The 14,351-nt window shown below is 38.0% G+C and overlaps 1 protein-coding gene across 2 annotated transcripts in view; it reads right to left on the reverse strand.

The window, feature by feature from the left end:
* The window catches only part of ZNF704 (zinc finger protein 704), a 367,044-nt gene that overhangs the window by 73,999 nt on the left and 278,694 nt on the right, over positions 1–14,351 (reverse strand). The window lies entirely within an intron of this gene.

A 14,351-nucleotide genomic window follows, 5' to 3' on the forward strand; every position in this document is an offset into this window, starting at 1 on the left:
ATTCATGAGAGTAAATACTATAAACTGACTGAAAGGTGGCAGGATACAGTAGTTAGAGGACTTAGGTTTGAATCCTAGGCATATAACAATGGGTAAGTCTGAGCCTTGGTTTCTTCATCTGTAAAATGGGGATGATGATAATTACACTATCTTCTGTCTCTTCAAAGGGTTCAGCATTTCAATTTAATTCAATAAATATTTATTAAGAACCTCATACGTATAAGGCCCTAGCCCGGTGATAGTTATATAAAGAAACAAATGAAACAGTCCTTGCCCTCAAGAATCTTATATTAGGCAGCTGGTAGCACAGTGGGTGAGTGCTAGGTAGTGCAGTGGATAGAGAGCACTGGGCCTGAAGTCAGAAAGACTAATCTTCCTGAACTTAAATTTGATCATAGATATTTACTAGCTGAGTGATCTTGGGCAAGTCACTTAACTCTGCCTCAGTTTCCTCATCTGTCAAATGGACAGGAGAAGGAAATAGCAAACCACTCCTATATCTTTGCCAAGAAAACCCCAATGGGTCATGCTGAGTTGGATATGACTAAAAGTAAGTGAACAACAACAAATAAAACACAGTGGATAGTCTGAAGACTTGAGTTTGACCCACTCAGACATTTACTAGTTGTGTGACCCTAGGCAAATCACTTGACCTCTCTAAACCTCAGTTTCCTCATCTGTCAAATGGGGATAATAGCACTTATCTAAAAGCATTGTTGTGAGGAGCAAATAATATGTGTAAAGTACTTTTCAAATTTTAAAAGTACTCTATAAATGCTGGCTATTATTATTTTAACATTCAATAGTCTGTGTACAAAATGTACATATATAAGTGAATTTAAAAGAAAAAGAAAAGATAAAATCAGGAGGAATGGAGTAGCACAGCATACAAAGGAGTTACATTCATGTTGGAAACACCAGGAATGAAAAGGAATAAGCTTTGGGGAGAGCATTTTGATGAAGATAAACCCATGGATATTTGAAAGGTATTTTTAATGGCAGTGTGCAACAGATGTGGAAAGAAGGAAGAGATGGCGAGTTTGGACAATAGGGTGGTTAAGAGAGCGAAGTGACAGATTATGGATAGTGTGGTTCAACTCTTTTAAAAAATCTTTTTAATTAATTTATTTTTGGATTTCAACATTCACTTCCACAAGATTTTAAATTCCAAATTTTCTCCCCATCTCTCCCTGCCCACCAACAAGATGGCATCCATTTTAATTGTCTCTTCCCCCAATTTGCCCTCCTTTCTATCACTCTCCCCCTTCTCTTAACCCCCTTCCCTTCTATTTTCCTGTAGGGCAAGATAGATTTCTATATCCCACTGCCTGTATATCTTATTTCCCAGCTGCATGTAAAACAATTTTTAACATTTGTTTTTAAAACTTTGAGCTTCAAATTCTCTCCCTTCTTCCTCCCCACCCAAACACATTGGGAAAGCAAGCAATTCGATTGTATACATGTGTAGTCATGTAAAACACTTCTATGATAGTCATGCTGTAAAAGACTAACTATATATATTTATTTATAGTGTTTGCTTCTGATTAAACCCTCCCCCAATCTGCTCTCCTTTCTATTCCCCTCCCTCCCTTTATTTCCTTCCCCCCTACTTTCCTTTAGGGTAAGATAGATTTCCATACCCAACTGAGTGTATATGTTATTCCCTCCTTAAGCCAAATCTGATGAGAGTAAGGTTCACTCATTTACTCTCACCTCCCCGCCTCATCCACTCCACTGTAAAAGCTTTTTCTCACTTCTTTAACGTGAAATAATTTACCCCATTCTGCCTCTCCCTTTCTCCTCCCAGTATACTGCTCTCACCCATTAATTTTATTTTTTAGATATCATCCCTTCATACTCAACTCACCCTGTGCCCTCTGTCTATATATATATATATTCCCTCCAAGTACTCTAATACTGAGAAAGGTCTTATGAACTACAAATATCATCTTTCCACGTAAGAATGTGAACAGTTCAACTTTAATAAGTCCCTTATGATTTCTCTTTCCTGTTTACCTTTGCAGGCTTTCTCTTGAGTCTTGTATTTGAAAGTCAAATTTTCTATTCAGCTCTGGTATTTTCATCAAGAATGCTTGAAAGTCCTCTATTTCATTCAATATTAATTCCCCCCCCCACCGAAGGAGTATACTCAGTTTTGCTTGGTAGATGATCCTTGGTTTTAATCTTAGCTTCTCTGACCCCAGGAATATCATATTCCAAGCACTTCAATCCCTTAATGGAGAAACTACTAAATCTTGTGTTATTCTGATTGTGTTTCCACAACACTCAAATTGTTTCTTTCTGGCTGCTTACAATATTTTCCCCTTGACCTGGGAACTGTGGAATTTGGTTAGAATATTCCTAGGAGTTTCCCTTTTGGGATCTGTTTCAGGAGGTGATCAAGCGATTCTTTCAATTTCTATTTTACCCTCTGGTTCTAGAATATCATGGCAGTTTTTCTTGATAATTACTTGAAAGATGATGTCTAGGCTCTTTTTCAGATCATGGCTTTCAGGTAACCCAATAATTTTTAAATTATCTCTCCTGGATCTATTTTCCAAGTCAGTTGTTTTTCCAATGAGATATTTCACAGTCTTCTATCTTTTCATTCTTTCAGTTCTTTTTTGTAATTTCTTGATTTCTCAGAGTCATTAGCTTCCATTTTTTACATTCTAATTTTAAAGGAATTATTTTCTTCAGTAGCTTTTGTACCTCCTTTTCCATTTGGCCAATTTTGCTTTTTAAGGCATTCTTCTCCTCATTGGCTTTTTGGACCTCTTTTGCCATTTGGGTTAGTCTATTTTTTAAGGTTTTATTTTCTTGAGTATTTTTTTGGGTCTCCTTTAGCAAGTTATTGACTCATTTTTCATTATTTTCTTGCATCACTCTCATTTCTCTTCCCAGTTTTACCACTATGTCTGTTACTTGATTTTCAAAATCCTTTTTGAGCTCTTCCAAGGCCTGCGACCAATTCATATTTTTCTTGGAGGCTTTGGATATAGGAGCTTTGACTTTGTTGTCTTCTTCTAGTTGTATGTTTTGATCTTCTTTGTCACCAAAGTAAGATTTTATAGTCTGACGTTTTTTATGCGGTTTGCTCATTTTCCCAACTAATTATTTGACTTTTTAACTCTTTGTTAAGGTAGGGTCTCTGCTTCCAATGTGGAGAGCATACTGTCCCAAGCTTCAGGGGTTCAGTGCAGCTGTTTTCACAGATGTTTATAGGGACCTGTAAATTTCAGTTGTTCCAAGGTGATATGATCTAAGTAGAGGTATTTATGTCTCTCCTGGTCTGTGCTCTGGTCTTTGAGTGACCACAAGCACTCTTTTCTCCCTTGGAACTGTGAGGAGGGCTCCCTCTTCACCACTGCCCCAAGCACTGCCATGCCAGCATTTCGTCTCGTCCCAGGACTGCCCCCCAGGGCTGTGACCCAGACCCAAGCATGGGCAAAGCAAGAAAATCCTGCCTCAATGCCAGCAAAGAGATCCTTCCAACCCCACTCTGATCTAGATGCTTAATCCCCCCACAGTCTGTGAGCCAACAGCTCCAGAAGCAACTGCCACCAACTTGGGGCTGGGGCTGGACCATGGTCCTCTCTTACCCAGGTCCAACAGACCCTTCCTACTGACCTTCTAAGTTGTCTTTGGTGTTTGTGGATTGAGAAGTCTGGACACCAACAGAGTTGCCAGTGATTTAGTCCTTTGAGGCCTGCTCTAGGTCTTTGGGGGCCCTGTCTGTGCTGGCACTTTTTGCACTGGACAATGCTCTTCTTTTAGCCTGGTGCAACAGACCTTTCTTGCCAACCTTACAGGTTGTCTTGGACTGGAAATTTGTTTCACCCAGTCATTTTGTGGGTATTGCTGCTCTAGAATTTGTTTAGAGTAATTTCTATAGATATTTGGTGGGGTATGGGGGAGAGCTCAAGCAAGTCCCTGCTTTTACTCTGCCATCTTGGGTTTGATTCTCTCTCTCTCTCATTTTATGCAATAGTTTTTATTTTTTTGAATTAAATTTTGTTTATTTTTAGTTTACATCATTCATTTCCACAAGATTTTGAGTTACAAATTTTCTCCCCATCTTTCCCCTACCCACCACCCCAAAACAGTGATCTCACTGAATACCCCTCCCCCAATCTGTTCTCTCCTATATCCTCCCCCATCCCCCCTCCGACTTTCCAGTAGGGCAAGATGGATCTCTATGTCCCAGTGCCTGTATGTCTTATTTCCAAGTTGCATGGAAAACATTATATATATGTTTTAAACATTTGATTTTAAAACTTTGAATTCCAGATTCTTTCCCTTCCTCCCTCCTCACCCACCCTTACTGGGAAGATAAGCAATTCAATATAGGTTATACATGTGTAGCTATGCAAAACCTTTCCATAGTGGATATATTATGAAAGACTGACTATATTTCCCTTCATCCTATCCTGCCCCCACTTGTTCTATTCTCTACTTTGACCCTGTCCCTTTTCAAAAATGTGCTTCCAACTCCCCTCTCCCAACCTGCCTTCCCCTCCTCCATCATCCCCCCTCTCATCCCCTTCCCCCTACTCTACTGTAAGGTGAATACCCTATTTAGTGTGTATGTCATTCCCTCCCTAAGCCAAATTCAATGAGAGTAAGGTTGACTCTTTCCCTTTTGCCTTCCTGTTCTTCCCCTCCATTTTAACAGTTTTCCCTTGCCTCTTCTATATGAGATAATTTATCCCATTCTGTCTCTCCCCATCTCCTCTCATCCTCTCATTATATTCCTCTCTTACCTCTCAATTTCACCTTTTAAGAATCATCCCTTCCTATTCAATTGGTCCTGTGCCCTCTGTTTATGCATACCTGTGCACATATATACACACACTCACATATGTATTCATATGCCCATATACCCTCTTATATAGACATATATATGTATGTATACATATATATATACACACACATTTATATGCCCTTCAACTATTCTCATACTGAGAAAAGTTTCATAAGTTACAATGATCATTTTTCCATGTAGAAATGTATATAGTTCAACTTTGATAACTTCCTTATGATTTCTTTTCCCTGTTTACCTTCTCATGCTTCTCTTGATTCTTGTATCTGAATATAAAATTTTCAATTAACTTTGTTTTTTTTCCATCAAGAATTCTTGAAAGTCCTCTATTCCATTGAATGACCATATTTTCCCCTGAAACATGATACTCAGTTTTGCTGAGTAGGTGATTCTTGGTTTTAATCCCAGCTCCTTTGACCTCCAGAATATCATATTCCAAGCCCCTCGATCCGTCAGTGAAGAAGCTGCCAGATCCTCTGTTATCCTGATTGTGTTTTCACAATATTTAAATTGTTTCTTCTTAGCTGCTTGTAATATTTTTTCCTTGATCTGGGAACTCTGGAACCTGGCTATAACATTCCTAGCAGTTTTCTTTTGGGGATCTTTTTAGGAGGTGATCAGTGGATTCTTTCAGCCTCTATTTTGCCCTCTGCTTCTAAAACATCAGGGCAGTTTTCCTTGAGAAATTCTTGAAGGATGATTTCTAGGTTCTTTTTTTGATTATGGCTTTCAGGTAGTCCAATAATTTTTAAGTTATTTCTCCTGGATCTATTTTCCAGGTCAGTGGTTTTTCCCATGAGATATTTCACATTGCCTTCAATTTTTTCATTTGTTTGGATCTGTTTAATAGTATCTTAATTTCTCATAAAGTCACTAGCTTCCATTTGCTCCAATCTAATTCTGAAGGAATGATTCTCTTCAGTGAGATTTTGAGATTCTTTTTCCATCTGGCAAATTTGACTCTTTAAGGCATTCTTCTCCTCATTGGCTTTTTGAGCCTCTTTTGCCATTTGAGTTAGTCCATTTTTCAAGGTGTTATTTTCTTCAGTGAGGTTGTTGACTCTCTTTTCATGATTTTCTTGCTTCATTCTCATCTCTCTTCCCAATTTTTCCTCCACTTCTCTTATTTGGTTTTCAAAGTCCTTCTTAAGCTCCTCTATGTCCTGTAACCAATTCATATTTTTATTGGAAGCTTTTGGTGCAGGAGTTCTGGCTTTGTTGTCTTCCTCCTGCTCCATGTCTTGATCCTTTTTGGCCCCAGAAAAGGAATCCAAAGTCAGATTGCTATGCTTGCCCCACTTCCCCTGCTTGTTCATGTTGCCACTCAGCCACTTGACTCTTGAGCTTTTTGCCATAGTAGAACTTTGCTTTCAGAGGGGAGAGCTTTGTCCCAAATCTCTGGGGTTTTCTCAGCTGCCTGAGCTATTAGTTGGGTGCCCTCTCAGAAGCCTCCACTGGCTCTGGCACACTGGTCACACACCCCAGGACCTCCACTCTATACAATCCAGTCCAAGCAGGTTAAAGCATAAACGATTACCCCTCAGACTGGTTGCTTGATCCCTCTACAATCTGCAGGCCAGAAGCTCTGAAGCAGTTATGCAGCTGAGGCCACCGCACCTCAGCTGCTTTTCCCTCTGGGGGCAGAGGCTGGACTGCACTCCCAGACTCCCTGTTCCCCAAATCCACAGACCTCTCACTTTGTCTTTGGCTTTTATGGGTTGATAATTCTGGAAACCACCACAGTTGCTGTTGATCCACTCTCATGATGTCCCTCTATCTCTGAGGCTAAAACCTTGGACTCATGTGGGGCTGGGCTTGGCTCCTAGCATGCTGCAATGTCCCCTTCCTGCTGGCCTGCCGGGCTGTCTTCACAGGGAGGTTAGTTTTTCTCTGTTACTTTGTGGGTTCTGTAGCTCTAAAGTTTGTTTAGAGTCATTTTTTACATGTGTTGGAGTAAGTGGAAACCAGAATTGCGCGGAAGTCCTGTTTCTACTCAGCCATCTTGGCTCTGCCCACTCTCTCTCTCTTAATAGATGTGAAAACTGAGGTCCAGAGATATTGAGCAATTTGTCCAAAGTCACACATGTAGTAAGAGGTTCTCAAACTGTGAGATTCACTTCCTGGGGAGCCCTGAAACAATCTAGAGGAGCAATAGTAGCCTCAGGTACAATTGGGGGTATTAAATAAAAATAAGGGGGTAGTGGGAGCATAAGGAAAGAAGAGAGGATAAGAAAATTTTGAAAAGTCATTCATACATGTTTCATCTGTTGTGTAACAGAGTTAAAGTCACAGTGATTACATTATTTTCCAAATAAACACACAAAATCTAAGTTGTAACCTATCTTGTGGTCAAGTCTGCTAATAGTTCTTAACAAGCAAGTGTTGGCAGGTAAGTGTGCCATGCACTGCCAGGAAGTCCAGCATCCATGGCAAGAATATACATGTGTAATGAGTTATTTACAATGTGATTCTATATGGTGATATGATGCAATATTGCATCATCAAAATTTCAATGCAGAAAAAACCCCACAAATTTACAATAAATTATTAAATTTAAGATGTATCATTTGAAAAAAATATATTTTTTGAAGCAATGCAAATTTAAAAAATTTTAAAAGGTTAAAGAAAGTAGATTTCTAAGGGGGCAGAGTAATTTTTTTTAAGGGGGAAGTAGGCCAAATAAGTTTGGGAACCTCTGTAAACAAATGGCAGACCTGGTATCTGAATGCAAGTCTTATATTTCTAATTTGCCCTAATGATGGGGCATGAATGAGAATTATGCAGGATGGGCAGGGAGGGAATTTCCACATTGTTGAGATGATGGATTCATTTTGTCATTCTTTGTTTGTCAGGGTGATTAAACTGGTATATCAGAGGAACGAGATGGATACAGTTGCCTGAATTTAGAAAGCATTGGATAGGTGTTTATGGATTCATCTTCCATTGGAATGTTGAGATACTGGAAACTTAGACAATTTCATAAAATCACAGCATCTCAAAGCAGGAAGAGACCTTAGTGGGCATCTGGTCCAACCAATTCCTGAATAAGAGTCATTATTATCAAAGTGCTATATAAAGTGAACTGTTATAATGAGCTATTTTTGCTAATCTAGGGAAAGGTGATCTGGTTAGTAAGTCTTAATGTTGCTCAATATCAGTGGATTACTTAGCTTTCATTAATATGTACATATATTTTCTTTATTTTCTTTTTATTTCCCTGTACTCAATAACATATTTAATGACTTAAAATTATTTTTTAACACAGAGGGGGAAACCCTAATAATTCTTCATTGAAAAATACTAACATTTTTATTAATATTATATAGTTAATGAAATGATGACAAATTATAGATTAGCACTCTTAGTAAAGGTGTTTTATACTCATTTTTATTTAATATCAGCTTCTAGAATATTCCTCAACTAGGTCTGGTAAAAAGGTCAGTTTAGGAATAAAGTCAAATGTCAGATGTTATCCATTTTAGTTATTAATTTCTTCTTGTAATTTTTGGTCATTCCTGGTAAGCTTTGCTAATGTTAACAAAACATAAATAATGACTGTGATGTATTTGCTATGTAGTTTGTTATATTTGCTATGTAATTTGTATGTATTTTAAGTAGATTTCATTTCATGCAATGTAACTTTTAAGTGGGAGCAAATGTCCTGAATCTCAAAAGTAGGAAGTAGAAAAAAATCTACAAAATTGTCCAATAAGCTTGACTTCAATTTCTGGAAAAACTCCAGGATATATTATTAAAGAGATGATAAGTAAACATTTAGGGGAAAAAAAGGGGCCAGCACAACTTTATTAAGAGCAGTTCACAAGAAAGCTATCATTCTTTCTTCGTCAGGCTACTAAATTGGTATATTAGAGGAATGAGGTAGATATAGTCACCTAAATTTAGAAAGCATTGGATAAGGTATTTATTCTCTTTATTTTATTCTTGTGAACAAGATGGAGAAATAAGAGCTAGACAACAGCATCATGTGGTATATTTAAGACTTGTTTAATTTTCATTTAACCCAGTGAATGGATCCAAGGAGCAGTCATTAATGGTCCTATGTCAGCTTGGAAGGAGGTTTCTAGCAGAATTGCCTAGAGAACTGTGCTTGGTCCTGTGTGGCTTAACCATTTTATAAATGAACTGGAATAAAATAATGGATAAATATAAAAAAAAATAAATAAAAACTGGAAAAAAAATAAAAGGAAGAGGGTCATACATTTATCAAATTTGCAGATGGATAAAGTTGGGAGGGGTTGCTAACTCACCAAATGACAGAGTCATGATTCAAAGGATCTTGACAAACCTGAATAATGGACCAAATCTAAGAAGATGATATTTAACAGGGATAAATGTAAAGCCTTACACTTGGGTTAAAAAAAAAAACAAAAACAGCTTTACAAATGACCAGATCAGGGAAGTATAGCTAGAAAGAAGTTGTTTTTTCTTTTTTAAGCAGTGGGGGTTAAGTAACTTGCTCAAGGTTACAGGCCAGTTATTTTGTGTGGGTGCCAAGTATCTGAGGCCAGAACTGATCCCGGGTCTCCCAACACTGGGGCCGGCGCTCTTACTCACTGTGCCACCTGGCCACCCCTAGAAAGAAGTTCGTCTGAAATAAATATGGGGGTTTTAGTGTATGGCAAACACAATATCATTTAACAGTGTGACATGGCAGTGAAGAAGAGTTAATGCAATCTTAGGTTGCAAGAGAACTGGGACAATCTCTAGGATAGGGAAGTGACAGTTCCACTATGCTCTGCTCTAGTAAGATCACACCTAGAACACTACATTCAGTTCTAGGCACTGCATTTCAGGGAAAAACAAAGAAACATAAGATCACACCTCTGGAGCTAGAGGAGACCTCAGAGAGAGAACAACAATAAGCCCAAGAGTGTCCAGAGGAAGTCAAACAAGATGGTGAAGGGCCTCAACTTTATAAAAGGATGAGCTGTAGGAAGTTGGGGGTTTTAGTCTGGTGAAGAGTAGACATATGGGGGGGGGAGGGAGGAAATGACAGCTATATTAAAGAATACTAAGGACTGTCCTGTGGAAGAGGGAAGAAAGTTGTAGCATCTGTGGGCAGAAATTGCAAGGAGACAAATGAAGGTCAAAGTAGGTAAACACTTGCAAATAATAAAAGCTATTGCAATGTGAAAATGGAATCAGCTATGCCCTCCCTGGATAGCTTTATCTCTGCTTCTTTGAAATCATTAGCTTCCTTCAAAGTTCATCTCAGTCACTAACTCCTATGGGAAACCATTCTGGTTTGATTTCCTCTAGTCAAAGAGTTCTCTTTCTCCTAAATCATCTTGAATGTATGTTTCTGGAGGGCAGAGACTATTTTTCATTTTCTCTTTGTATCCCAAGCACCTAATAATGCTTTGTTGTCGAGCTGTTTTAGTAGTGTCCAATTTCATGATACCATTTTGGGTTTTCTTGGCAAAGATACTGAAGTGGTTTACTAATTCCTTCTCCAGCTCATTTTACAGATGAGGAAACGGAGGCAAACAGGGCTAAATGACTCGCACAGGGTCAAAGTGTCTGAGACCAGATTTGAACTCATGATGATGAGTCTTTCTGAGCCCAGTGTTCGATCCACTGTACCACCTAGGTGCCCCTGGCCTGGAACATAATAAGAGTTTAGTTAGTTGTTGTTCGGACAAAAGTAACTTTCTAGGTATATTGTGGAGGAAGTTAAGGTCCAGGCACTTAAATTATATGAAATCCTTTCCAACTTTGATATTTGGTGATTCTGGCATACTTATGAGATAAATCTAATATAATGCATATTTTCAAAACAAAAGTTGTTAATTTTGTGGTAATTTTATTCACTGAAAGCAACAATTTTGAGAAGCAATTTTTATTATATTTTTTTTATATTTTATTATATTGCTGGTCAAGTCACATAATGCTAATGACATTGCTATTATGGGGCAATTACTATTAAGTGAACTACATTTAATTTAGAAACAATTCATTCAGAGGATCAAACTAATAAACTATCTTCTGATAAAAGAGTGAACTTATGGTATACTTCAACGGTGGCCTTTCTTTTTCTCAAGAAGGAACAAATAAAGTATTTGCTAAAGATTTTGATGGTTGTTACATTCTGAACCCTTCCCCTTTTCAAAGAATGAATTCTGACTAAATGAGATTAATCACAATTGATTAATTAAGTTCATGGAGAATAGGTTATCAACAATCCTGAAGCAAATTTTTTGCTATTGGAAGAATAAACTGCTTTACTTCCTATTACAGATTAAATCAAAGAATCAGGCAATTTATTAATTGAGCAGGGTTTTTTTTTTTGCCTAATTGAACATAAAATTACTTTTTTATAATTGTATGAACAAACGTTTGCTCTGAGGAAGCAAGTAATATTCAGCTTTAAGAAAAATGTCTATTGTAATTCTACTCTTTTAGCATCAAAGAAATATTAGAACTGTTCTCAATAAGAAATAGTAAAGGACTTCAGAGATAATGACAAGAATAAAAAATGGAATTCTTTATTTATATTATAATCCCTTTCTTCCTGATGAACTCAAAAGAGTTCTGTAGCCCTGTGTTTCTGGAAGAGATTGTGTGCTTTAAATATATTACTGACTAAGAGCTCTTTTGTAAGATAAGACAGTCAAACAGAATGCCCACCTTCCAAGTTATTTAAATGAGAAATGCCATGCTATCAACAGAGAGGGGAGTGTTTACATCAAAAACATGTCATGTTTTACTACCATTTAGTATTGTGGAAATTGGTCAGGTCAACTCCAGCATATGCTCATTCATGAGACAGACACCACTGATTCATGGCACAGAATAACTTGTGGTCTTCTGGCAATACTTCATAAAGGTTGTTGTTATTAACTAGAAGATAGCTCGTTCTTGACAGGACTGCCTGGGTATTGGTCAGATTTAACAAAACTTCATGTTTGTAATAAAAATGTGCAAACCATACTTATTACATTTTTTTCTGGATTGGGGACTGTTTTCAGGAGTAGATTTTTCATTGGTACTAGAGTTTTTGTTTAATAATATGTTAAATTACTTAACATTTAAAAATTTTAGGGGTGGCTAGGTGGTGCAGTGAGTAAAGCACCGGCCCCAGAGTCAGTAGGACCTGAGTTCGGTTCCGGCCTCAAACACTTAACACCTACACAAAAAAACTAGCCGTGTAACCTTGGGCAAGTTACTTAACCCCAACTGCCCTCCAAAAGGCAAAAAAAAAAAATTAACAAGCTTGATTTGGGGAATAGAATAAAGAATATCAACATCTACAACGAACTTCATTATTTTCAGTTCTCTAGGAGAACAGATAATTTGGTCTGACCTCTGCCCATTCCTCTCATCATCAACTACCCTTTTTCTAAGTAATTACTGTAGAGGATAGAGCTCTGGGCTTAGAGTCAGGAAAACATGAATTCAAATATGACCTCAGACACATTAGTTGTATGACCCTGGGGTAAATGACTTAACCTTTGCCTGCCTCAATTTCCTCACCTGTCAAATGGGGAATAATAATAATAATAGAACCTATGTCCCAGGGTTGTTGTGAGGATTAAATGAGATAATAGTTGCAAAGTGTTTTGCACAGTGTCTCCCTTCCTCCCTCCCTTTCCACACTAGAAATAAAACACTGTTAAGGAAAATAACTTTACTGTATTCTAAATGACATTACCTTGGGGGAAAATTCACCTCTAGAGTGATTCTTCTGACAGAGCCATTCTAATCTCTAAATAATACATAGTAATAGTAACATATATGAATGAATGGATGAAAAGGCATTTATTCAGCACTTACTATGTGCCAAACATTGGAGATACAAAAATAAGGTGAAAATGGTCCTGGCCTTCAAGAAGCTTAGAGACTAATGGGAGAGACAACACTGATAGAGGAATGGTGGCCAAGATTTTGGTTTGAAAAGTCACAGGGATATAGTGAGTACAGTCATGGAAAAGTAGATCTAGGAGAAAAATCATGTTTCAGATGACCAGCAAAATGCAAATATTACAGAGACAGAATATAGGGTAAGAGGTATGGGTTGTGACATGGACAACTATATGACTGGTCAGGGAAGAACAGGGAGCTGATACCAGGAGCTCTTTCATCTCTATTGCCATACATTTATTTCCCATTTTAGTTTAGGTATAAATACTCATTTTGCTTGTCTTTACATATGGGAAATGAAGATGTAAGGATAGGTGTCTTACCTCTTGTGTGTTACACCTATCAAAAAGCTGGCATAGGAGTTGTGATAGAGACCTTCAGTTATAAATATCTATTGCATATCTTTTTTAAAAATTAAAAAAAAAATTTTTGCTCAAAGAAGATGATGAGAACAATTCTTGACCTGCCTTTGGTTACTTTCATCTTTTAGGAGGTAGAGGAAGTGATGAGGGGAGCTGCTACGCTGGGCCCGATTCTGATCAATAAGGAAGGGACTGACTTGTTCAGGAAGCTGCAGTACTGGACACCTCCACCATGGATTATCAATTTGCCCAAGATCAAGAAAGAAAAAATCCAAAAGAGGAGAGGCAGCTACATGTTTATATCTACACAGAGGCCAGGATCGTGGTCAAGGACTAGAGGAGAGAAAGTTCCTGCAGATTTCTGTGATTACTGAGAATGCCCAAGCCCAAGCTCCAGCTGATCTGGCCCTTGAAGTTAGGTGGAAACTGAGTCTCAGAAGCACACACAAATGGAATGTGGCAGGGCCAGCATGCTTTCTTTGAAGGGTTGTCAAATGAGAGACTTAGACTGATGATGCTTAGCCCCAGAGGGTAAAACTAGGAGCAGTGAATGTTGCAGAGAAGATTTAGGCCTGAGGTCCCATTCCTAACTCTTCAGACTTTCTCTACAGTGCCTCCTAATGGGTACCTTTCCCTCTTTCCCCTTACTGGGTTGTCTTTCCCCAACAGAATGTAAGCTTTTTGAGAGCAGGGATTGTCTTTTTTTCTGCTTATATTTGCAGTCTCAGAGCTTAGCATAGTCAAATGCTTATAGACTTGGTTTGACCAGCAAAGACAGGAATGGGGAAGGAGGCAGTTGACTTACATCATATAAGATTTTATGATAGATAAAGATGGACAACATCCCCTAGACTTCAGGAAAGCAAATTTCAGAGCTATTCAGAGAACTCTGGAAGATGTACAAAAGACTGAATCGCTTTCAGGTAATGGACATTAACACCTAACATCAGTTAGGTGGCGCAGTGGCTAGAATACTGGATGTAGAGTAAGAAAGACGTATTCAAATTCTTCTTACAGACTGTGTCATGTTGTTCTTATAAGCCTCAGTTTCCTCATTTGTAAGAAGAGGATAATAATATCACCTATTCCTCAGGGTTGTTATGAAAATAATACACGTAAAATTCTTTGCAAACCTTAAATAATGATATAAATGCTACCTATTACGTGATTAATGATGGCACATGTTAAGGGTTGTGAAGGGGTCCCCTGAACTTGTCGTTTTGAATTGCCATATCCTCCAGAAACACTGGACCCAGAGCATGCATGTGTCAAGGATGAAATCCTCC

Source organism: Petaurus breviceps, unplaced genomic scaffold, assembly GCF_028583685.1.
Source record: "Petaurus breviceps papuanus isolate PSGF00001 unplaced genomic scaffold, PetGlider_PUasm1.0 38, whole genome shotgun sequence".
Taxonomy (NCBI): Eukaryota; Metazoa; Chordata; class Mammalia; order Diprotodontia; family Petauridae; genus Petaurus; species Petaurus breviceps.